This window comes from Chiloscyllium plagiosum, chromosome 17, assembly GCF_004010195.1.
Source record: "Chiloscyllium plagiosum isolate BGI_BamShark_2017 chromosome 17, ASM401019v2, whole genome shotgun sequence".
Lineage (NCBI taxonomy): Eukaryota > Metazoa > Chordata > Chondrichthyes > Orectolobiformes > Hemiscylliidae > Chiloscyllium > Chiloscyllium plagiosum.
The window spans coordinates 39,632,123-39,657,621 of record NC_057726.1 but is presented as its reverse complement, the minus strand read 5'-3'; the positions used below and the strand labels follow the sequence as shown (position 1 = coordinate 39,657,621).

The 25,499-nt window shown below is 39.0% G+C and overlaps 1 protein-coding gene across 3 annotated transcripts in view; it reads right to left on the bottom strand.

Moving 5' to 3' along the window:
* phkb (phosphorylase kinase, beta) overlaps positions 1–25,499 on the bottom strand; it is a 263,395-nt gene that overhangs the window by 204,804 nt on the left and 33,092 nt on the right. The gene's annotated exons all lie outside the window — the stretch shown is intronic.

Genomic DNA, 25,499 nt, shown 5'->3' with positions numbered 1-25,499 from the left:
ACGGAATGGAATTAGTTTTAGTGTCACATGAGTAAAATGAAATGTTTATAAGTCGCTACTTATGCCGCCATCTTAGGCACAAATGTACCGAGGTACAGTTTCTAGAGTACAGATTCTTAGGGAAAAAAATAGAAAAACAAAAAAAATACAAAGTCCAGCATTCCAGACCTTCAAAAGTACAAAATCACAGTAATACAATAGAAAAATAACAAAATAAAAAGTTCAGAATGACAGTCCTTCCATGATAGTAAACAAAAAGAAATTTTTAAAAATAAGAGAAATTAGTCATTTTCACAGTTCTGGGCTCGAGGACACACCAGCCCCCACCCCCACCACACCTCCTGTTGGAATCGGACCTCAGGATCAAGATCACCACTAGTGTAGGAATGTCACTTTAAAATAGTGGAGTAAATATATGTTATAGCGTTCTTTTGAGCATTGAAAAATGACACTATTATTTCAAAGCATATATATATATGGAATATAAAAATGTAACTATGACATATAGATCTTACAAATTCACTTAATGATGACCATTGCCCTTGAATAAGGAACAAAATGGATGTAGGAAGAGAGCCTCCCAGCACTTTTTTGAAGTTATCCTTGCACAGATTCTACTTCAACAATAAATGTCTTGCTGCACTGTATATAGCACAATATCAAAATAATGTTATTATTACGATATCCTTTTCAGTGCAAGGAAACCGGACTGATAAAATAAATGATTGCCCTGGTTTTAACCAATTGGCATGGAGGGAACAGGCATGGTGACTTTTTAGAAATGTGTATATTGGAAAGGAAGGAATCTCCAGTGGTCCTGTTTTCTGGCATTTCTTTAACGAATTCTCCCAAAAGGTGATGTGACTGTATCCATTGATTAAATGTAACCAGCCCTCCACTATAACTTTATATTATCAAAAGCAATGAAGTTATGTAACCTAGTGGATAAGCTAAATAAGTTCCCAAACACAATAGCTAAAATCAAAGTACATTAATCAGAATCTTAATTTTTAGTTATTATCATTCTTTGTGTTAAGTGCGTAATAAACCTCAAAAAGTTAAAATAATTTAGGAATTCAATAAATTTCACTTTATCGTGGCATCAAAAATAATTGCAACAAATATTGCATGGTTGATTTTATGCATAATCAAGTAGAGAAATGTAATCCCAACTGCATCTTAAATAGTTCAACTGCCATGGGAAATTGCACAAATCAAGTCTGCTGCCCAACAGTTGAAGAACCATGAGGAATTATACAATTACAAGCATACCTCTCAACCAATCATCTTGCTTCAAATATATAAAACTATCCAACTGAATAGGTCAGTCAAGAAAAGGAGCACTATTGTTGCGCCCTCAAAATTGGAAGGTCACAGGCATAAATACCTAAATTGGCTAAATCAATTCATTTTGTAAAAAAAACACAATTCTCCTCTAACTGCCAATCTAATTTTAGCTTTTCAATTAATGTGTTTCCAATTGAGAAGTACGGTTAACAGCATGAAGGTGAAGGCAAGGGTGGACTAGTTTATCAAAAAATAGGTAAGATTTTTATACTTGAGGATTTTCACTGACAAGCAAAAAAGGTTTACACGTTTGCACCTAGCATTTGAATCAACCAATCCCACATCATCCAAAACACAAAAGTAATGTACTCCAGCTATTTACAGAAACAGGGTAGGTGATCCTTTGTGAATGTGAAGGTGTTGTTGATACACTTAAAAGCACACTGATTCATTTAACAGATGCAAGCAAGACTTAGCTACAAAGAACTTGCTACTACAATGCTTTAAAACTTGCTAGGACAACAATAGTCCCAGTCAAATACATTGTTCATATACAAAACTGAATGTCCAACCTCAACGGCATAAGCCAGCTCACAATGGCACACCTTACTGGGCATTTTGGTACAGATCGGTCATGTATTCAAGTTAAACACTCTTGTTGGACCGAAGGGTCTGTTTCCATGCTGTATATCTCTATGCTCTCTAACTATGACTCTCTCCATCTTAGACATTGTGGAAAACTTGCTTGCACTCAAAAACCAAGTTCTCAGGTGAGCCGAATATCTAATACTTGACCTACAGTCTCGATCAAAACTGGCCAGACAGTAGTTATGGAATAAAGGGTGAAATGCTCAGGTTGTCACTTGTTCTTTTCTCTGTCAACACGTGTGTGTGTGTGTGAGTGAGTGAGAGATAGAGAGAGTGGCGCATGCGTGTGCGTGACAGTCAGTGACAGAATGTGAGTGTTTAATTGCTTGGTGGGGGAGGGGGTTTCTCAGGATGGGGTTTCCCATATGTTGACAGGGATTTTGCACATTTTCAAGGGGGCTTTGAGGGTATTCTACAGTGTTTCCTTTACGCTCCTCAAGCTCACATGCATTGTCAAAGATTGGAATAGAATGCCTATTGCAAGATTCTTGTATTAGGCTTGCTAATGATGGCCTGCCCAGCAGAGTTGATTCAGAGTCAAGATTAGAGTGGTGTTGGAAAAGCACAACAGGTCAGGCAGCATCCGAGGATCAGGGAAAATTGACATTTCAGGCAAAAGCCTCCGAAACATCGATTTTCCTGCTCCTCGGATGTTGCCTGACCTGCTGTGCTTTTCCAGCACCACTCTAATCTTGACTCTAATCTCCAGCATCTGCAGTACCCACCTCCGCAGAGCTGATTTACAGTATGGTCGATGCTTTGATGCTCTCAGCCTGAGCAAGAACACTTGACAATGGATTTGCAGGATCTTGTGGAGCTTAAGACCACAGACAGGAGCAGAATTAGGCCAGTCGGCACATTGAGTATGCTCCACCATTTGATATGTTTGATACGTTTCTCAACTCCATTCTCCGGCTTTTCTCATTAACCTTTGATCCCTTTACCAAGCATAAAGCTATCTACCTCTGTCTTAAATACACTCAATGACTTGGTCTCCACAGCCCTCTGCAGCAGTGAGTCCCACAAATGAACTACCCTCTGACTGAAGAAATTCCTCGTAATCTCAGTTCTAAATGGTTATCCCTTCATTTTCTGACATTGTGCCCTCCGATCCTATTCTCTCCTATTTGTGGAAATATTTTCTCCATAATCACTCTATCGAGGCCTCTCAGTATTCTGTAAGTTTCAATGAGACACCTCATCTTTCTAAACTTAACTAAGTACAGACCCAGAGTCCTCAACTGCTCCTCATATAACAAGCCCTTCATCCCCAGGATCATTCTTGTCAACCTGCTCTAGACCCCATCCAATGCTAGCACACCCAACCTTACATACGGGACCTAAAACTGCTCATAATATTCTAACTGTGGTCCAACCAGAACCTTATACAGCCTCAGCAGTACACCTCTGCTCTTGTATTCCAGCCCTCTTGAAATTAATACTAACATTGCATTTGCTTTAACTCCAATTGAACCTGCATGCTAACTTTCAAAAAATCCTGCTTCAGATTTCAGAAGTCTATCCCAGATTAGAAAATAATCTGTTCTTCCCAGCATAGTGTATAACCTCAAATTTTCCCACATTGTATTCCAACTTTCGCTTCCATGCCCGCTCTCCTAACTTGTCCATATTCTTCCGCAGCATTCTTGCTTCCTCAACACTATCTGTCCCTCCACCCATCTTTGTCATCTGCAAAACTATGTCCAGGTTTTTAATGCATGTTATGAATAGCTGCATCCCAGGATGGAATTCCACCAGGAACTGACTGCCATCCTGACAAACACGTGTTTGTCCCTACTCTCTGGTTTCTGACACTCAGCCAATCCTATATCCATGCCAGTACCTTGCTCGTAACACCATGGGTTCTTATCCTATTTAGCAACCTCCTGTGCATGACCTTGTTAATGGCCGTTTGCAAATGCAAATAGATCATGTGCACTGGTTCTCCTTTGTCTAACTTGCTCATTACTTCCTCAAAGAATTCTAACAGATTTGTCAGGCATGACCCTTCCCTTGATGAAGCAGTGTTGGCTTAGCTCTATTTTACCATGCACTTCCAGTACTCCACAACCTCATCCTCAACAATGGACTATCAAATGTTACCAATGGCCAAGGCCAGGATAATCGACCTATAGTACTTACATTGACTCTCGAAATGTAGGTTAATTCTAACATATTATGGTCACTAGCCCTTTAGGGGTTCCTTCATCTTAAGCTCCCTAATCAAAACTGCCTCACTACACATCAGCAAATCCAGAACTGTCTGTTCCATAGTGCAGTCTACTACAAGTGAGGATCTAAAATTTGAATATAGGCTATTGCCAGAAGCAATAAGTATATGTAGATTTTTATTAACCACAAAATGGCTTTTCAATTTAAAATAACACAACAAAATGGCTGAAAGTAATGATTGACTCTATGAACTTGTACTGCTGCTTTGCTGAGTTAAGCTAAATAGAAGATAAGAGAATACAATGGATTTTTAATAATATGAATTATAAGATTTGGTATTTGAACTAACTGTGAACTAGCAAACATGGGATGATTCTGTGTGTATAACAATCTGTTTCGCAGGAAATATCACTGGATTAAGTCTGTTGTCAATTATGTTACCTTATTACAGTTGATTGGACTTTTCTTGTAATTAAGGCTGTACTATATCTTAAAAAACATATAAATAATATTTAATATTTGAATGTAATTGCGCCATTTCTCCATGGAACACAGATGCTTTTAACCTACGTGTTGCTGGACAAATCTGCGCTAGGCTGCCTTAATTTATTAAACTGGTAACCTTGCTTTAGACCATGCTCCTAGTGATTCTTTTAACCGATCTCCAACCAAGGGTCCCCTCTGGAGGGGTCCAGATTAGATTAGATTAGATTAGATTACTTACAGTGATCTTCACAAACTGTTCCAAAAAACCATCGAGGCATTCTATGAATTCCCTTTCTTGAGATCTGTGACCAACCTAATTTTCCCAGTCCACATGCATATTTAAGTCTCCCATGATTATTGTAATAATGCCTTTCTTCCTTGCCTTTTCTATCTCCAGATTTATTTTTTCCCCCACATTTGACTACTATTAGGAGGCCTGTACATAACTCCCATCAGGGTCTTGTTCCCAGTGTTGTTCCTGAACTGTACCCACGTAAATTCTAGACCTAAATCCTCTTGCTATCGATTTTATTTTATTTCTTAGGAATAAGGTATTATGCCCATCTGGCTGACCTTTCAATAGGATGTCTATCTTGGAAATTAGTCCCCAGCCTAGCAAGAGGATCAGGGCTGGGAACTACAATGTTGTACTTCCCGATTTCAATCTGCGCTACAAGCTCATTTATCTTGTATGCTATACTGTATGCATTTAAATACAACTCCCTCCGTCTTGGGTTAATTGCCCCCCTTCTCAGGTCTCTTGTACCTTCATCTGCTGTGTCTGAAATTCGATTCCTGACCCTTTCCACATGCTCTACTTATTAGTTGTTCTGGGAACTTTAACATCTGCTGTGACCTCACCCTCTTTCATTTTTTTCCATGATTTTCCAGGCAACGGAGCCCACCCCCAATGGTTTATTTTAAATCCATAGCCCCAGTTATGCAATTCACCAGAGTTCAGGTCCCAGTATGATTCAGGTGAAGCCCGCCCCATCGGAACAGTTCTTCCTTCCCCAGTATTCATGTCCCATGAATTTGTACCTGTTTCTCCCACATTCAATCTCTGAGCCACACATTTACCTCTTTAATCTTGTTGACCTTGTGCCAATTTGCTTGTGGCTCAGATAGTAATCCAGAGATTATTACCTTTTCAGTTCTACTTTTGAATTTAGTCGTGAGCTGCTCACATTCCCACAAGAGAACCTCTTTTTTTCTTTCTCCCTATATCATTGGTACCTACATGTAGAGGCAGAGCTTGTGATAACTATCCAGGATTTTGAGGTGCCTATTTTGCCTCATATGCATCTGAGCCACATAGGAGGTCAGGTGTTACTAAAGTGCTGTAGACCATGAGCTTGGTAATGAATGAGGTCTTGAAACACTTTCTTTGACAGGCGTTTGCAAGCTGTGCTGGCACAGTGAAGTCAGAGGTGAACCTTGCGTGGAGGTAAAGAACGAATATTTAGTCTAAGGCTCATGCTCTCGTACGCCTTGGTGAAGATGGCTTGGAGCTCAGCTTCTAACTGAGTGTAGTCCCAAGCCTTGTCTACATACTGTGATTCGATGACACAGGAAGTGGCAACCTCGGAATCAGACCGGCAGCAATGGCAAAAGGTTGAATAGGCTCCTGTTTGTTCTGCAGATTAGATCCACACAGTGGAAAGCTTGCTGAGAGTAAGATGGTTCATTGCAAGGAATATCAGGAGGAGTACTGGTGCACAGCCTTGTTTGACCCGGGCACAAACAGGAATTGGATCTGTCTTGGTTCAGTTGCTTTGGATCACAGTTTGCATGTTATCGTGTGGCAAATGAAGGATGAAGACAATCTGTGAGAGTAGCCAAAACAGTGGAGGATATTCCATAATCCCTCGCAGTTGTTTTGCTCAAGGCCTTTGTGAGGGCTCCTTGATACCCACACTCAGTCAACTGTAGCTTTGGTATCTCACCTCACCTGTGAAATTCAGCTCATTTTCCCTTGTTTGAGCTCAGGCTATAATAAGGAGCTGAATTGCTCTGAAGAAACCCAAACTGAGCATCAGTCATCAAGTTATTGCAAAGTGAATGCTGTTTAATAACACTATCCATCATTTTACTAATGATCAAGAATGAACTGATGGGGCAGTAACTGGCAAGTTTGGACTAGTCATTTTTAATGTAGGGGACATACCTGGATAATTTGCCACAAGGTCTGATAGATGCCTACAATGTAAATGCAGCAGAATAGCTTCTTTAAGGTATGGCAAGGTCTGGAACACATGTCTTGAGTATTATTGCTGAGTATTGTCAGGACCCATACACTTCGCATTATAGAGTTCCTCTGGCTGCTTCCTGATATCAGGTGCAGTGAATTGAACTGGCTGAAGATTGATATCTGTGACACCAAGATATCTAGAGGATCGTTCAAGATGGATCATGAATCAACCTCTTGGCACTTCCATATGAAGAACGTTTTTACACTGATGACCTGGGCTCCCTCTTCATTGTGTGTAAATCCTCCTGTTCCACTGTGTTGTTTAATTGTCCACTACCCTTCACAGCCTGATGTGGTAAGACTACAGAACTTAGATCTGATCCATTGGTTGTGGAATCACTTCCTGTATCACTTGCTACTTTTGGTGTTTTGCATGGCAATAGTCCTTCTATGTAGCGTCACCAGGTTACCACATGTTTAGGTATGCCTGGGGCTACTCTTGGATGCCTTCCTGCACTCTTCATTAAACCAGGGTTGATCTAATGGTAGAGAGGGGATTAAGTAGGGTCATGAGTTTACTGATTGTATTAGAGTACTGTTCTGCTGCTACTGACCTGACAGATTCCAAGTCTTGAGTATTTAGATATATCTATCCCATTCAGCATGTGATAGTACCACAGAACAAAATTGAGGGCCCTCTCATGTGAAGCAGGAATATCTCCACAAAGGCTGCAGGGTGGTCATTTTCACTATTACTGTCATTGGCAGATGCAATTGCAGCAGAAAGGTCAGTGAAGATGAGGTCAAGCATGGTTTTCCCTACTATTTGTTCTCACCATTTACCGCAGAACCATTCCAGCTGCTTTGTACTTTTGGATGTGATGAGCTCAGTCAGTAGTGTTCCTGTTAATCTATGCCCAAGAGTGAAAAATTAAGAAATATTCATGTCTTGCAAATGCCACTTGTCACCAATCAGGTCAATCCTGGATGTTGTTCAGGTGATGCTGTACAGAGACATGGACTGCTTACATGTCTGAAGAGTTGTGAATGGTTTTGAACTTTTGCACCATCATCAATGAACATCATCACTTCGAATATTTTCACTGGAACATCATTAAAGGAACAACTGAAGATGGTTGCGCTTTGGACATTGTCTCTCATTGTGGGGTTCTCATGGTGCACCAGTAGTGTCTGTACTTCCAGTCCAGAAGTTCTGGATTCAAATCCCACCTGCTCCAGAGGTAAGAGATAGCATTTCTAAATAAGTTGATTTGGAGATAACCTATTCTCTCTGAATGATGCCCTGTACCTGTAGATGGGATGGTTGACCTCCAGCGATGACAACTATCTTGATTATGACTCCAACCATTGGAATGTTTCTTTCCCTTCACCTATCCCCATTCCCACCACCCCCTCCCCCAACCTCCTGGATTCCTACTGACTCCACTTTTGCTCGTGCTCATTGATGTCATACTTGAGCAACTGCAGACTTTCTGCAAGGGCAGTCCTCCCATTTCAACTCTAAAGTTCAGCTGTATTGACTGTTGAGTCCATCGCCATTTCTCCTTTATTTTTCTTAATATTGATTTGGAATTACGAGCTGAAGGTGAAAATCGTACTTTGACAGCAGTTTGTTTAAAACAAAGAGAACAGAAACAATTTTATGTTTGTATATTAGGTCTGACCTAAAAGATAAATGCAGGATACTTAGTGTTCCAAGATCACTATACCATGATGTATTATTTTCACGGATTTGTAGCTGTTTGTTGGATGTTGCATTGGTTAATCAAGAGGTGGCTGGTCTTGGCCAGCCAATCACAGACTATATTGGAAATGAAACCATAGACTGAACTGGTATTGACTGGGATTTTATTGGGCAGAATGCAGTGTGCTTGGAAGCTGCTCGACATGGGAGCTGTGTTTGAGTTTTACTCTCTCTGATTTCATATTCAATTAAATAATCATTGAATGTTCTAAGAAAATAATCCCAGTTTATAAGAAATAAGTGAATATTCCTCAGAAACTGCTGGAAGCTATTTGCATTAACTGGTGACTTCAGAATTCAAGCAAGATACAACCCTGTGTGGCCGTATTACAAAGCATCATTCAACGATTACATGAAGACCTGGTACTCCTCTTGGCAATGGTTACTGAGCTTGAAAATTACAATTATTTTCTTTTAATTTATCCCTTACCTTTGTGCCTGTCAGTCAATGTGTGAAAGTAGGTGTTCTGATCAAAGAAAATTAGGTTTAAACCATTGACTTTTTTTTATTCATTCAGGAACGTTGACATCACTGATTAAGCCAGTGTTTATTGCCCATCCCTAATTTGCCCAGAGGGCAGTTGAGAGTGAACCATACTGCTGTGGGTCTGAAAAACATTAGTGAACCAGGTAGGTTTTTCAAATAATCAGCAATGGTTTCACGGTCACCATTAAACTCTTAATTCCAGATTTTTATTGAATTCAAATTCCCCCATTTGTCATGGCAAAATTTGAACCCGGCTTGCCAGAACATTACCCAGGTCTCTGGATTAATAGTCTAATGATAGTCACTGGGCCATCCATTAAGTAAATTACCTTAATATTTAGCTTTGCTCAGCTAAAGTTACAGTAAAAACAATAAATCATAATTTCTGCTTAAGTTAAAAATTTAGAGTCTGATATGTACTATTCTTAAAGTCTGGTTAGGGACAAGTGGGCAATTTTGAAGGCTATTGAATGTTTTAATTTCAATGTTGATATATCCGGTGTGAGAGAGTCTGATTCAGTCTGGCTTGCTATGCATGTCATAACCTTGTCCATGTTTGAACCAATGCTGTAATGAGGTCAGGAGCTGAATGGCTCAGACTGAATAAAACTGATATGTCAAGAATGATAAACAAACACGACATAGGACAGCATGAAGGAGGTGGATGAAAATATTAAAATTTTAGAAATCAACAAAGAAAGAAAAGCAGAGTTCATTACAATCTAGGACACATATTTTGATGAGCCATTTTGGACTTGGATTGCTAATTCTTAAATATCTAAATATACAACACATTCTTCTGTGGTATTACAAATACTTCAAGGTTTACTCAGTCTGGCTTCACATCTTATGTTTGTGTAATCAAATTTCTGATAATTATGCATTAACTAGTCATTATTAATTACTGATACTAGAATAGATCATGGTAACTACTCAGCAAGTTTAACTGAAGGAAGTTGAGATTTGTTTTCCAAAACAAGTCAATCAATTGAAAGTAGAACATAACTATTATGACAAATCTTGCATCAGGAGAATGAAATACATTGTTAGGTACTAAGAGTTGTGGAAGATTGTGGGTGAAGCAAAATTTGGTAAAAGTTACTCCAGCTGACTAGAGGGTTGGCTACTTCTTACCAAGCTGGTCGCATTCTTATTCTTATATTGTGCTTCATAAAAAATTTCACTGACCCTACTGATATCAAAACTAAAAACTGCTGTTTCTGAAACGTAAAAACAAATTCTGGCTCAATATTTATTGAGGGATTGGGCACGCATATCTAGTCTTTTTGTGAGCAAGTAAAGTGTCCATGATTAATGTGAAATTTTGATTATTTATCATAATGAAGAAACTCTTCTACTCTGACAAATAATCGACAGCCCCCTGCAGTTACACTGACAGTTAATTTTTAGTTTCTGATTACCCCATTCCATTTACCCAATCAAGTTGTCAGCATGTTCATTCTGTCAAATAAAGTGATTTTATGCAGCACTAAATTCTAAACATCTAATTTCTTCTGGTTTGAAGTCATCACCATTAAAATGAATTCAACAATTAAGAAGAGGTGACTTCACATCAAAGCTCCACCGAAACTGTCATGTTCGTAACTATGTTTGTTGCCAGCAGAGTTCGTGCAGTAGCAGATGCTCAATCTCAAATTATCATTCAGTTATAGACTTACTGGAACAGAAATATGCTCTACCATAATGTCAAATGTAGTAAAGTCACTGACAAAAATCAAGCCGAACACAACAACACTTTCATTCACAGCCATTTCATAGCTGATAATTATTTTGAAAGTAATTTTAAATACCAAGGCATTTATATAGCATACAAAAGGAAGCCTGAATTTTCATAAAGACATGGACTTGAACTTACTTTATTATCTTTAACTGGCTTCAGATTTGAGACTCACTTGGCATTGAAATATGTACTGAACATAATTGTCTACATCGTAAATTTATTAAATTCATTCTTTGGACGTGGGTGTCATTGGCTGGACCAGCATTTATTATCCATCACGAATTGCATAGCCAACAGTTAAGAGTCAACAATATAGCTGTGGACTTGGAGTCCCACGCAGGTCAGATTAGGTAAGGATGGCAGATTTCCTTCTCAAAAGAACAGTAGCCAACCAGCTGGGCTTTAATGATAATAATCAACAGTGGTTACAGGGTCACTATTATGCTAGCTAATATAATTACATACTTTAACTGATATGGTGATATTTGAACCAATGCTCCCAGGAAATTAAACTAGGGTTCTGGATTACAAGTCAGTGACATAACCACTGCACGTCACAGGCCTGTGAACTGTATTACTATAATGAAGGCAATATGGGACAAATCATATCCCAGAGTGAAACCATAAATGTTATTTTGTTTCTTTTTGCTTATCATGGAGTTCAGCTACTAAACAAATTCACAAGAGGTTACTGATATACTTAATTTTTAAACAAAAGAACATAAATGTTTATCACACAAAACATAACATGAACTATACTAAGCTATGTAAGAATGTTGGGAACAATGTCATTACCATTATCAGAAGGAAAGATTAATCTATTTTAACCCAGCAATAACCTCACAGGTATACAAGCCTAAGTGAAGAGTTAATCCTATTTGTGTACTAAACTTTTTGCTTCATGACTGTAATTAGTTTAATTTTAGCAAATTGCTGCTGTCCATTCACTCGATTGTTTTTCAGTAAAAGTCTCTGTGAACTATCTCAGCTCATATTGCAACTTAACGTGGGTTCCTTAAGCTCATGTCTTCAACAGTCTTGGTGGGTGCCTTTCCTCTTCGATTCATCCATGATTTTCTGCTTCTTGAAAATTTTTCTCAATGACTTCTAAGCAAATCAGGACTTGTCCAAAACCCTGACTGCTTGAAGGCGCATACTAAAAGCACCTCTTTAAACTAACATGATTCAGGTTCCCTCTCATAAACCCTATTGGGCAAATACCTTGGTAATTATCTCCACAGGTGGCTTGCTGTTTGTTACATGAAAAAAGACATGGAGCTTCATCAAAATATATATAATTTTTTTTGGATGACAGCTGAATGGAAATCTGAACATTGTGGTGTTTTGACTGAAGCCAGACTGATTGAAATGCATCTTTGCTAACTCAGGGCAAGATTAACTTTGACATTGTTGTCACTCACAACCTTAAATGGTAGAATGGCCTCTCACATGAATAATGACAATTGGGGAAGTAATGGAGGATTACTTGAACCCGTGCATTCATATCCAACATGAATCAGTACCTTCAGCCATAGGGGGAAATAGGGGGAAAAAAAATTATCCAGTCATAAATGGTTGGATTCAGAATGCTTATTTAACAGAATAGTTGGGCTGACATTGACTTAAACCACCCAGAAACAGCGACAAGGAGCAACGAACTGACAATTACATATCACGGTTAAAAACCACTCAACAACAGATTATAGTCTAACAGGGTTCATTCGGAAGCACTAGCTTTCGGAGCGCTGCTCCTTCATCAGGTGCTTGTGCAGTATAAGATTGTAAGACACAGAATTTATAGCAAAAGTTTACAGTGCGGTGTAACTGAAATTATATATTGAAAAAGACCTGATTATTTGTTAAGTCTCTCATCTTTTAGATTGACCATATTGGTTTCAGTTATTTCATAAGTAAATCCCAGAACTTTTTTAAAGTTACATTCTCAAGTGAACTAATGACTATAACCTGGTATTGTGTGATTTTTAAACTTTGTACACCCCAGTCCAACACCGGCACCTCCAAATCATATCACAATTATTCCTCTTAATGATTCAACATTTCAGTTAAAAATTCATTACTACATTTACTTCAACTAGGTAAAAACAAGGACTGCAGATGCTGGAAACCAGAGTCTAGATTAGAGTGGTGCTGGAAAAGCACAGCAGGTCAGGCAGCATCTGAGGAGCAGGAAAATCGACGTTTCGGGCAAAAGCCCTTCATCAGGAAGGGCTCCTGATGAAGGGCTTTTGCCCGAAACGTCGATTTTCCTGCTCCTCGGATGCTGCCTGGCCTGCTGTGCTTTTCCAGCACCACTCTAATCTAGACCCTACATTTACTTCAAGCCCAGTAAGATAATAGATTGCAAGACATAGAATAGCAGTAGCATTCATATTAGACAGCTTCTCTGAAGACCATAAGGTAACAAATTGAGAATTCCAAACAAAAACCAAGAATTGGAAAAATAATTAAAATGGAAGTACATTACTTAGAGCAATTAATAACAGAACAGAAGTGTTGAAATCATTGCATACTCTGACAATCTGTTTCATTGAAGAAAAAGCAGTTGAATTTATGACGGAATGTTTGGACGATAATTAAACAAATGTTCACGAACAGCTGCATTTCCTTTACGCAGACTATTCCTTGAAAGCAGTTCTAGATATACAGAAGCTCTACCTCAGTAGCAATCAGAGTAATTGCAGATAGATAATGACGAATAACTTAATTAAGCTCATGAGGTGTAAGTCTTACACATTCAGAAGGTAAACCTGTCAGATTTGCTGAGGTCAGCAAGTGAACAAATTGTTTACTCTGAAAAAAAAACAGGGATTTAACTAGTTCAGAGAAACATTTTGAGATTATAAGGATGACATTAGTACAGTCATATAATGAACTCCCAAGACAGCAGCATCAGGATCACTGCACAGCTAGTACAAGCTAACCTGACCCCATGGTGTAAAGCTGGCTCACTTGTGTATTCAGAAAATCACTGCTTATAGCTGAGCAAGTAATCACTTTGCTGCACCAGTCTACATGTTTAGATACTTATCTGTCAGCATTTCAATAGACTGGGTAAGGAGGAGCAAATGTGGTCTTTCCACAAGGACTTTCTGCAGTCATTAAAGACCTTGTTAAAAATCACACAACACCAGGTTATAGTCCAATAGGTTTAATTGGAAGCACACTAGCTTTCGGAGCGACGCTCCTTCATCTGGCAATCACCTGATGAAGGAGCGTCGCTCCGAAAGCTAGTGTGCTTCCAATTACACCTGTTGGACTATAACCTGGTGTTGTGTGATTTTTAACTTTGTACACCCCAGTCCAACACCGGCATCTCCAAATTATTAAAGACCTAGAATGCGTACAGCAAAGGTTTACCAGAGTTACACCATTTTTAGCCAATTTCCAGAAGTGATGTCAGGATGAAAATTAGGAGCAGTAGCTCTGGCTGCTGCTACACTACCCAACCCCCAAAAACTAATACCCCAACTTCCATCTTAACTGAGATTAGCTAATTTAGCACAGATTGGGAATCAAACACAACCAATGACATTTGCAAATTGCAAATCAGTCATTCACCAAATAAACTCACTGAGCTAACGGTATTGTCTAATGTACAAATGTCATTGTCACTGTCTTGTCATACGTGGAACTGGGATTTGAGGTTTGTCCTCATCTCCCTGTAAAATGGTTGAATGTGTGTCTTCCACTGTGTCTCACACCTGCACACACACACCATGGGTGCTGGGGGAAAAAAAAATAAAATAAAAAATAAACAGGGGATTGCTGGAAAAAAAAATAAACTCACTGAGCCATCACCGGCCATTTGGGTGTTTCCTGTCTTCCTGGTGGTGGAAGTTGAATAAAGATTTGTACACCTGTTGTCTTTCACTGTGTCTCACACCTGCATATACACAACATGGGTGCTGGGGAGAATACCGCAGTTAGAAAAAAAGAAAAAAAAAGGGAAAAAAAACTCACTGAGCCATAGAATGATCTGGCAAAGACTTATTGTCTCACTCTCAAATAGACTACACACTGGAGTCAAATGACAGGCAATGGTTTGAACGCACTAACTGACACAACGACAAATCTGAACACTCTTAGACAACTAAGAACAGTACAGGAACAGGCCCTTCAACCCTCCACGACTGTGCCGGCGTGTGATGCCTAAACTAAAAATCTTTTCCCTCTTCACAGTCTGTATCTTTTTATCTCCTGCTTATTCATGTATCTGTCAACATGCTTCTTAAACATTGCTTCTGTATTTGCCTCCACCACCTCCTCTGGCAGCATATTCTTCGCACTTACCACCCTCTGTGAAAAACGTTTGCTTTTCACATCTCCATTAAACATGCCACTTTTCACCTTAAACCTATGTTCCTTTATAATTGACATTTCTACCATGAGAAGACAACTCCAAATATCAATGCCTCACGTAATTTTTAAACAGCTATCAGATCGTTCCTCATCTTTCGACATTCAAGTGAAAACAAACCAAATCTGTCCAATCTCTTCTCATAGGTAATACTCTTCAAACCAGGCAACATCCTGGAAACTGATTCTGTACCCTCTCAAAAGCCTCCACATCCTTCTGGTAGTGAGGTGACCAGAAATGTACACAATATTCCAAATTTTCCCTAATTAAAGTTCTATACAGCTTTAATATGACTTGCCAATTTTTAAACTCTAAGCCCCGACCGATGAAAGCAAGCATGCCATACGTCTTCTTGACCACCTTATTCATTTGTTTTGACTCCTTCAGGGAACTGTAGACCTGTACACCTATATCCCTCTGCGTGTTAACTCTTCTAAGGGTTGTGCCATTTACTGTATACCTCCCTCCTTCATTGAATTTGTTTGGATTAAACTCCATCTGCCATTTGTCCACCCAAGTCGCCAGCCTATCTATATCCTGTTACACTCTCTGACAATCCTCCTCACTATCCAAAACTCCCATAATCTTTGTGTTGTTGACAAATTTACTAATCAGACCAGCCACATTCTCCTCCAAATCATTTATATTTATTACAAACAGCAGGGATCTCAGCACTCTAGCCTTTGACCAATATGTCTGGAAAATACTCACTTAGAGTTGATTTCACAATATATAGCAAGGTGGAAAAAAAAAGTGAGCAAAACTTCAAGAAATAGTACAAAGTGCTAATAAGGAATTACAATTTCTTAAATTTTAATTTTCTTCTTTCCTTTGTTTCATCTTTCCAAATGATAATTTAGTGGAGTATTAGCTCCTTGGAATCTACCACTATGTTTTTGCATTATTTATCGACATAAATAAAGACATTGAAGATGACTTTCCACCACTAATATTATTCACATTTTACTCAAGGAGTGCACAAAATTTCTCAGCCTTTGCACTTCTTTTCAGAGTTCAAATGAGCTCAAATCAAGTTGTGGAAGTTGAATTACCTAAATCTCTAAAATGATAACGGAATGGGATTAACCTGCATCTGTTCAGTGTGATGCAGGCAGCATGGGAAAATTACGCTGTCCAATGCTTAAGACAATTGTTGCATACAGCTAAACCCTGCCCACAGTGTCCGTTGATTACACACATCAGGAAACTTAATATTATGAGCAGTTAACACAACTGAAGGAAGCCTGCACCTCAAAGTAGAGTAGCATCATGGCTGCAAGAAGTGGCAGGTGCCAGTTGGAAACAGAATCTGTGCTGTAATACTTTGAGGAATAGCTGAACGTGCAAAGTTTTCAGATTGTATTGGTGGTAATGGTAGAAGAATTGTAATAGATGAATTGGACCAAGGAACGGAGGGCATTGTTGCTAAGTTTGCAGATGACACTAATATGTGGAGAGACAGGTAGAGTTGGGAGGCTGCAGAAGGATTTGGACAGCCAGGAGAGTGAGCAAAGAAGTAGCAGGATACATACAATGTTGGAAGGTATGCAGTTATACACTTTGGTAGGAAAATTAGAGGGGTAGACTATTTTCTAAATGGGGAAGGCTTTGGAAATCAAAAGCAAAAAGGGACTCCAGAGTCCTAATTCTGGATTCTCTTCAGATTAACATGCAGGTGCAGTTGACAGTTAGGAGGGCAAATGCAACATTATATTCATCTCACAACGACTAGACAACAGCAAAGATGCACTGCTGAGGCTGCATAAGGCTCTGGTCAGACCACATTTGGAATACTGTGATAGGGTATTGTTTGGGTTCCATACTAAGGAAGGATACGCTGGCCTTGGATGGGGTCCAGGGGAGGTTTACAACAATTTTCCTGGGAATGAAGGGCTTGTCACATGAGGAGCAGTTGAGGACCATATATCTGTACTCAGTGGAGTGTAGAAGGATGAGTGTAGATCTCATTGAAACTTACAGAACACTGAGAATCCTGGATAGAATGGACATGGAGATGATGTTTCCACTAGTAGGAAGAAGATGAGGACCCAAGGGCACAGCCTCAGAGTGAAAGAACAACCCTTATAACTGAGAATAGATGGATTTCTTTAGCCAGGGGGTGGAACTCATTGCCACAGAAGGCTGGCAAGGTCAAGTAATTGGATGAATTTAAGACTGAGATAGAAAGGTTCTTGATTAGTAAGCCGATCAGACAATATGGGGAGAAGGCAGGAGAATGGAATTGAGAAACATATCAACCATGATCGAATGGCAGAGTTGACATAGTTGGACAAATGGCCTAATTTTACTCCTGTATCTTAATGCTCTCACAGACTAATATCTTCTATCTGTTGTGGAAAAGGACACCATCCAGAAATTGTAAATTATTAACCTTGACATTAACGTTAGAAGTATTACATGTTGCTCCAAGAATCTGAATACTGTGCAGAAAGATTTTAGTTATCTCAATTTGCCATAGTGAGTGAGCTCTTTCTCCAATTGCATGTCCTACTACAAACTCCAACCACTGCTCAATTCATCAATCCAGTACCAATAATCTCGATAGGGAACTCAGTCCAAAAATCCAAATGCTTTGCCTCGGCCTCAACAAAATTCGCTATTGCAAGTCTCACTCTGACAATGCACATTTTCTTATATTAGTAACTATTCAATGATAATGACCAGTTCAACCAAACAAGGTATAAGACACTAACTGGCGCCACCTTCTTCTCTCGCAGGAGACTGTGTACAGCAAACAGAAAAGTAACTGAAGATTGTTGAGCAAATCTGTATGTTTCAACATTTGTTGGGATGACTAGTGAATAGGGAAGTGCAGATAGGGTTGCTAGTATCACCGATACTGTCAAGGGTGCGCAGATAGGGGCCGATTAACTTATCTTTCCCCCTACCAAGGAGGAAAGCAAGATCCCTCACACTGGAAGGGTTTTACAGCATACAGTTTTACTACTATCAATCTTGATATTCACTCAATGGCTCCTTCAGAATGGTTCAAACAGTGGAATATTGCTCGAGAACATTTATAACATGCCACAAGGAACAACATAAAAAAGTGTAACTACTATTGTAGGGTAGCCGTGCATGTGTTTGGAGTCTGAACAAGAGACAGGAACCACATTAGGAGTGGATAATTGCCAATTATTGACTTAAGTTAAACATTGTGGTACTTTTGAATAATGGATAATATGCATTCAACTGCATGATTCTGGTTTGACAGTGGCCAAAGACAAAAGTTTGAAAACAAATAGGTCTGAATTATTTTGTGAGAAGGCCTCATGTATACAGTATGCCCTAAAGCAGTAACATCCCCACAGAATGATAGGCCAGAAAATTGTGGCTCTTTTAATCATCTGTGGTGACATGCAAATGCTTCTAGACTACTTTGAATTGGTGGAACTGTGAAAGAATTATGAGATAGCAGTCATTAACACTTCTCACAAGATCCAGTCATCTTAATCTCACGAATCTTTACATCGTTTGGAAGTTTACTCTTGCACTGAGATTTCAGCAACTACATTTCACATTCAAGCATAATTTAATTTACTGAAGGACAATTTAATGCACACTGAGACATTGTGAAAATTGGGCAAGGGTTCAAAAGAGAGAGGGGGTGCTAAAAATGGATAAAGAAGCTCCAAAGGGAAATGCAAATTGAAGCAAAGGGTGACAAAGGAGAGAGAGAGAGAGAGAGAGAGAGTCTGAAAAAGGGAGGGCAGAGTTTTAGAGCTTTAAATGAGTGAACACTCAGCTAATTGGGATCCAAGAAAACCTGAAGTAATTTAGGTAATAAATTCCTTACATATGAATATGGAGCATCTAGTTTAAAGCCACAGAAGTTCACCAGCTGCATTACGGGGCAAAAATGAAATGCACATGTTAATTGTGGGGTCAAAAACCTCCATTGGCTGAATGGCTTGCTTGCAATGCAGAGCAATGCCAATAGCATGAGTTCATTTCCCGCACCGACTGAGGTTACCATCAAGGATGCTCGTTTGTAAGTTCTCTCCTCGCCTGTGGTGACACTCAGGGTAAACCACCACCAGTCATCTCTCACGATTAAGACAGCAGACACATTGTCCTCTGGGTTATGATGACTTTACCTTCACATTAAGAGTCACAGAGTCATAGAGATGTACAGCGTGAAAACAGACCCTTCGGTCCAACCTGTCCATGCCGACCAGATCTCCCAACCCAATCGAGTCCCATCTGCCAGCACCTGGCCCATATCCCTCCAAACCCTTCGTATTCATATACCCATCCAAATGCCTCTTAAATGTTGCAATTATACCAGCCTCCACCACATCCTCTGGCAGCTCATTCCATACATGTACCACCCTCTGCGTGAAAAAATTGAAGAATGTAACTTAATTTTATATCATAAAATTTATAATTTTGCATTATCAAATCTCAAAGTGTCTGGATTATTTGAGGTGCAGGGACACTGTTAGAGACAAACGTATAAGTATTGAGCTGTAAACTCATTGGTCTGCTGAGATTGTGTTTACGATGCTGGCTTTTTGTGCATAGTTATGTGTGTCAGATTTGTTGCTAATTTATGCTGACTATCTTGTGCCAATTTAAATACTCTGTTGTCTAAGAAATCAATGTTTTCACATGTGTTGAGGTTTTAAGTTTGATAAAGTGGTATTGAACTTTGAGAATACTGATGATTTCTTGTAATTCTGCTTCTGTGCAAGTAAAGAAACCGAACGTCAACGCATAAGGTAAATTACTATGTGATTGCATCCATGCAATAAAGGAATTAGTGGGAATGAAACAGGAGACCTAAAAGCATTGCTTCCAAAAAATCAAAAAGTAGCTCTCAAGAAATCTTGAGTCCTTCAAAAAAATATACTTGACCTCAGGCCTGTACTGCACCACTGGCATCATCATCTGGGCTCTGATGTCTCTGTGTCCTTTGCGATGCTTTCAACCAGTTTCAGATTTCCAGATGTTTTGGTTTCCAATCTCTGCTTTAGTCTTAGTTTCCTTTTTCTCAGTCTCCCTGTTGAGGTTCCCTTTTCAATTAAGATTTGTCTTAACATAAAAAGCTTTAAAAATATGGATTCCATCACTAGCAAGAAATGGCAGGACAGCTTGTTATACTGTTGTTCACAGCCCCCCCCCCCCATACACCCAATCAAACCAATTGTTGAATTGGCAAAAAATTACAATGAAACTATAAATCACTGTGGGGATAAAATGTGCTGTGAAGAACTCATTGCTCCACACTAGGAAAGCAGCTATCCCATGAAAATGCAACTTCGGCAGGAGGTGTACAGGATGCCAGCTTGATAAAGCAAATTGCTTGTGTGAACAAATGACCACCAGCACTGAAAAGGAAGATCATGGTGCAGATCAGTGAGCATCACCAAGGCACTTCTCCATTCTACATTCAGCTCAATTGTAGTAAACAAAATGAAGAGCCCTCTCCATTCCCTACTGCAGCCATCAGCAGTATTTAAAAGGATCACAAACAACTTATAGGTTACTATGTGGCACAACTGTCTGTGTTGTTGGAGCTACGCTAAACTTGGGTAAACTTCAAACTGTGTTCAATACTGAAGACCATTTGTTCTTGTGCTGAAACATGTTGCTTCCAGATATGGGTAGTAGAAGATGACTTCCCCTGGGAATTGAAGATTTGGAAAATAAAGACATAAGACTCTGAGTGGGGGAACAGCAAAGTCAGGAGAGAGGAAGTCCATGTTTGGTGAAGACGGAAGACAAAGCATGGAAGAGATGGATTGCAGAAACAGCTTTGATTAAGAGAGAAGCAAGTGCAGGAAAAGCATAGCTCCCGCTCATCCCAAGAGACTTTCAGTTCATCTTCTGGCACTGCCAGGCCAAGGTGGTAGTTAAAACAGGGACACTGCTTTCTTGCTGTCAGTACCCCACACTCCAAAGGCACCTTGCTCCAGTTATGCACTTATAACAACACCTGGACAATTCAGGATATGGATAATGAGTTGTTTTTTTCTCTGAGACACATGAGATATTATACAAATTAGGCCTGTTTTCTTTAGAATTTAGATTAAGGGATGATTTAATCAAAGCCTTTGGATATTAACAGGAAAAAAAACAGTATAGCTAAACTATTTACATTGGCTGGGGATTCTAGAACTTGGTGGCATAGTCATATAATTAAGGCCAGGCCATTCAGGAGAGATGCAAACATTTCTACACAAAAAGGACAGTAGATGTTTAGAAGTCTCTTCTACAAGTAATAGTAGTTGTCGGATCAGTTATTAATGCTAAACTTGAGATGTATTAATTTTTGTAAAGCAAAGGTATCGATGGGTATGGGCTAAAGTCAGGTTTATGAAATTAGGCCACATATTAGCCATGATCTCAATGAATGGTGGAACAGGCTTGAGAGGCTGAATGGCCTACTCCTGTCCCTATGTTCTTAAGCCGTGGAATTCTCTTCCCCCATGGGCTATGGATGAATAATCCTTGAATATTTTTAATAAACAAGGTGATTAAGGGTATGGCAGGAGGCAGTAAAGTGGATTTGAGGCCAACAGGTTTGAAGGAGAGTTTGACCTACTCCTGCTACTATGCCATACTTTGTATGCTGTAGTGATATAGCTTACTTTAGCTGCTCATTTTTTGCCTCTATTTTCAACTATTCTTGAAATGCATTCTGTATCTCATACAAGAAATACTTGTTCAAAGTCTTCACCATTTCCTCCTTTTCCATTACAAAATCCTTAGTTTCACCCTCCAAGATGCCAAAGCTCATAGTAGCTAATCCTTTCTATTTATATATATCATTTTCAATTTTAACACTTCTTGTTCTTTCTACTTTCCAATCCCTCCCTCTTTATTATAGTGCATTTTTTTTAGTAAGCCATGGATTATTATGCCTTCGTTATTTCAATAAATAACTGGGTTTCAGCTTTCTTTTAAGAAAAGTTATTAGTCTCAACAGAGACCCTAACAGTAGGAAGTAGAGCTTTTGTTTAAGTAGCTCTGAAACAAATACAAGTACAAAAAAGTTATGTAATGTATATTAATTGATAATTACAATGACCAATCTTGTAGGCTTGCTCAACTGATTAAGTTCCAAACCATTTATAGATCTAAACTTTTTCACACCTAATTATAAGGCACAAAATGACAGTTCAGTGACATTTTTACAACACTAGAATCCCTTGTTGCCTAGAAACGTGCTAAGGATACCAAAATAGACCATCTAAAATATCCTATGAGGCCAAGCACCTGACCACACTGGTCTAATATTGGTGGGATCTTTGTGGGACAGTGGTACAAGAGGTCATATGGTCAAATTTGCTTCAGAGAGGTATCAGTCTTGGAAGTCACCTTGAAATGAATTTTATATTTTAGAATTAAGTTAAACCGTTTTTTGCTGTGAAATATTCAAAGGTGAAGTTGGCCAAATTAATCAAAATGTGTACTGGAGAACCAATTAAACAATGCTCAAGTCCCAACAAAACTAATATTCAACAACAAACACAGAATGTTGCAGAAACTCAGCAAATCTGGCAGCATCTGTGGGGAGAGAAACAGAGTTAACGTTTCCAATCTGGTAAGACTTCAGAAAGTTCTGAAGAATCCCAATTGCTTCTGGGATTTTCCAATCAGTGCTGAAGCAGAAATGGGCAGTGTCAGCCTCTGCATATATCACAGGGCATACCTACTGAGTTTAAGAGAGTCAGTGGAAGGAGAATATACACTCCTTTTTATGACAATAGTGTAATAATAGTCTGCGCAACCTAAATGTAACACAAACGTGATTTGTGTATTCTCATTACTTCAGATCTCTGGTTGGTTTATTTCGCTAAACCAATTTACACAGTACAGAGCAATTTTAGACATAGCTTGTGTCTTGTATGCTGTAGTACAGAGAACTTGTGGTTTCTGGATTCAAGGCTCAACTGCACTGTGATGTCTTAAAAGGTCATCACTTCAACCATGATAAGAAAACATTCCCCTTTTTCAAAAGCCCTTTATTATCATAAGTAAAAACATGTAACATTGGACAATAGTAAACATCCCAGTTGCACACTCTAAAGTTATTGCATTATCTAAAAGTACCAGTGATATTCTTTGATTCCATTTTCTTGAGGATATTAAGTTCAACTAAGCTAATATGTACAGCACACAGCCATTTACATTCACAGCCTGTGCCTTGAGTACTGCAACGCAGAGAGATTCCATTACCATGGGACTTGGTTTATTTGCAACTTGCTACCATAGTCAAGTAATTATTTAAAGATTTCATGACTTTTCAAGATAGATAAGTTGGTGAGGTGAGTAGGTGGACATAATGGGTGCAGGGTGAGATGGATGTCGTGGTAAGAGCCAGTCATGTACGGCTGGTGAGAAAAACTGGGTAGTTGGGGGCGGGGGGGTGGTGTGGAGGAGAAATAGTAGTCAGGTGGGCAGGTAGCCACCTACATTGGCAGGGAATAGTTGGATCTGCTTGGTGGGGAATGAGGGTTGTCAGCAAGTGAAAATTGAGAGGGGTTAGTTGGATGGTCAGGGAGATGGTCGGGGCCATTGTTATTGGGGGTGGCTGATCCTGATCAGAGATTCTCAGTCAAGTTACACTTAAGATTACATAATAAATGATCAACTATTTTGAGGTTAACTGTAAAGCTAAGTTTACTATGTGATCTGATGACTGTACCATTTACCTTTTGGTTTGAAGCTTCCAACAGTTGTTTTTTCTCAATATGTTGTGATAATCTACACTATAATGTTAGAACAGAGCAGGAAACTGAATTTCATCATTTATATTTCATTTCCTTTTCTTTGTTTCAATATCACACAGCAGTATTAATTAGCAGAACTTAAAAGATATGAGTCACAGGGGCCCAACAGTAAGACATAGGCAGATTATTGGCTGTGCAATGAGGCAGAAGATGCAATTTAATATTACTTGGGAAAAAGGGAGTATATGAATAATGAAAAGACATTATTGGATATTGACTGGTGAACAGAGCTACTTGGGGTTCAAAAACAATGTGGAATCTTATGTGCTAAATAGAAGTATTCAGGACAATGGTACAGAATAAAGGATGAATTTGTACTAAACATTGATTAGATGATTTAAATCACTATGTGCATTAACAGCTCTGTTATGAAAAATACTTTGAAGTCATTCAAATAATACAGCATAAATTCACCAGAATAATGTCAAGGGTTGAGCTCAGGCACAATGGGATTTTTTCTTCATTGAAATAGAAAAGGCTAAGAGAAGATTTTGATAAACAATTTTAAAATAAGTGTTTGCTGTGTACAAAGAAATACGTTCTTCTGGTTATGAAGTGTCAAAAACAATTAGTTATTAATTTAAAATATCAGAGTGCAAGGAAAGACTTTTGAAGAAATTTATTTAATTGAAGCACAGAATACTTTGTCATGCTTAAGGCACAGAGTCAATTTTTAAGTAAAGTTAAGATGGGGAATGTACAGAACGATCAGAAAAGAACATAAGCACTTAAGTTGGAAAAGTAGACAACACCATGCCTTCATTCAAAATCATTATGGACAATCCTCAGGCTCAACTCCATTTCCGTATTTGCATATATTCAGAATCTTTTGTGGTTCAACGGGATCACTTCTTATTCTTCTAAATTCCAGTGTGTAGGCCAAAAGTCCTCAGCTTCTCATTTTAGGAAACCCTCCCATTCCAGAAACAAACCTAGTGAACCATCACCATATCAACTTCAATTCAAATACATCCTTCTTTAAATATAAAGATCAAAACTGCACAAAGTACTCCAGGTGTGGTCTCAATATTTAGTGGGAAGATTCCTTATTAGTGTACTTCATCTAGTTGCACAAAAGACCAACACAAAATTTTCCTTTCTAGTTGTTGCCTGTGTACCAACTTAGTGTTTCTTGAATGAGGAGGAAAGTGGAATTAGGTTGAGTGGAAAGAGTTGGCATACAAATGCTGGGTCAAATTATCTCCTACACTGCAAAGAGTTCTAGTTATTTTGATACCATCACAAGAGAAGAACAAAATTCATCATTGCAAAGTTTAGACCAATGCTGTGCTGCGAGAAATGGAGAAAGTGAGGACTGCAGATGCTGGAGATCAGAGCTGAAAAATGTGTTGCTGGAAAAGCGTAGCAGGTCAGGCAGCATCCAAGGAGCGGGAGAATCGATGTTTCGGGCATAAGCCCTTCTTCAGGAATAAGGAAGGTGTGCCAAGCAGGCTAAGATAAAAGGTAGGGAGGAGGGACGTTGGGAATGCGATAGGTGGAAGAAGGTTAAGGTGAGGGTGATAGGCCGGAGAGGGGGTGGGGCGGAGAGATCGGGAAGAAGATTGCAGGTCAAGAAGGCGATGCT